Source organism: Colobus angolensis, unplaced genomic scaffold (assembly GCF_000951035.1).
Source record: "Colobus angolensis palliatus isolate OR3802 unplaced genomic scaffold, Cang.pa_1.0 Scaffold39, whole genome shotgun sequence".
Lineage (NCBI taxonomy): Eukaryota > Metazoa > Chordata > Mammalia > Primates > Cercopithecidae > Colobus > Colobus angolensis.
In genome coordinates, this window is record NW_012117265.1 from 1,088,982 (window position 1) to 1,090,493 (window position 1,512).

General features: G+C 45.8%; 1 protein-coding gene across 1 annotated transcript in view; it reads right to left on the minus strand.

The window, feature by feature from the left end:
• Nucleotides 1-1,512, minus strand: part of LOC105520821 (zinc finger protein 700-like) — a 19,938-nt gene that overhangs the window by 5,014 nt on the left and 13,412 nt on the right. The window lies entirely within an intron of this gene.

A 1,512-nucleotide genomic window follows, 5' to 3' on the forward strand; every position in this document is an offset into this window, starting at 1 on the left:
TTTTTGTATTTTTAGTAGAGACAGGGTTTCACTGTGTTAGCCAGGATAGTCTCGATCTCCTGACCTCGTGATCCACCTGTCTCTGCCTCCCAAAGTGCTGGGATTACAGGCATGAGCCACCACACCCAGCCATGTCATGCTCTTTTAAGCAATTAGCTCTCTGGCTGCTCTGCCTATGGAGTAGCCATTATTTATTCCTTTACTTACATAAGAAACTTGCTTTCACTTTATGGACTGGCCCTGAATTATTTCTTAAAAAAACAAAATAGGGCCAGGCGAGGTGGCTCACGCCTGCAATCCCAGCACTGAGAGGCCGAGGCGGGCGGATCACAAGGTCAGGAGATCGAGACCATACTGGCTAACTCGGTGAAACCCCGTCTCTACTAAAAATACAAAAAATTAGCCGGGTGGTGGCGGGCACCTGCGGTCCTAGCTACTCGGGAGGCTGAGGCGGGAGAATGGTGTGAACCCGGCAGGCAGAGGTTGCAGTGAGCCGAGATTGCGCCACTGCACTCCAGCCTGGGCGACAGAGCGAGACTCCGTCTCAAAAAAAAAAAAAGAAAAGAAAAGAAAACTCCAGCGCACCCACTCTTAACAAAAAGGCAAATATTTATCAAAATTTAAAAGTTCTGTCCATGAGGGGACACCACAAACAGAAGGAAAAGGTACCCCATAACACTGGAGCCAATATTGGCAATCATGTATCTGGAAAAGTATCAATATTCAGAAAATATAAAGAATTCTTACATTCAACTAAAAAGAAAAGAAAAATCAAGGCCGGGTGTGGTGGCTCACACCTGCAATCTCAGCACTTCGGGAGGCTGAGGTGGGTGGATCACCTGAGGTCAGGAGTTCAATACCAGCCTGGTCAACATGGTGAAACCCCGTCTCTATCAAAAATACAAAAAATTAGCCAGGCGTGGTGGCGGGTGCCTGTAATCCCACCTACTTGTGACGCTGGGGCTGAGAATTGCTTGAAGCCGGGAGGCGAGGTTGCAGTGAGTGTAGATGGTGCCACTGCACTCCAGCCTGGGTGACAACAACGAGACTTTGTCTCAAGAAAAAAGAAAAATCAAACACCTCAAATATAAACTTTGGAAAAAATGCTGAGAAATTGGAACCCCTGTGCTCTGACCAAAGGATTGCAAAATGGCTCAACCTCTATGGAAAACAGTATGGTGGTGCCTGAAAAGCTAGTAAAAAAATATTTTCTTCCAGCAACCCATTTCTAGGTTTATTTATATTCAATTCATATAAATTGAAAGTTGGATCTTTGAAGAGATATTTGAAAACCACTGTTCACAATAGCCAAGAGACGGATCAATTCAAATGTCCACTGATGGCTAAATGGATAAAGAAAATGTGGTATGCATATACTTACAGTGGGATAGTATTTCGTCTTACAAAATAACATTCTGGGGCCAGGCGTGGTGCCTCACGCCTGTAATCTCAGCACTTTGGGAGGCCGAGGCAGGAGGATCACCTGAGGTCAGGAGTTCAAGACCAGCCTGG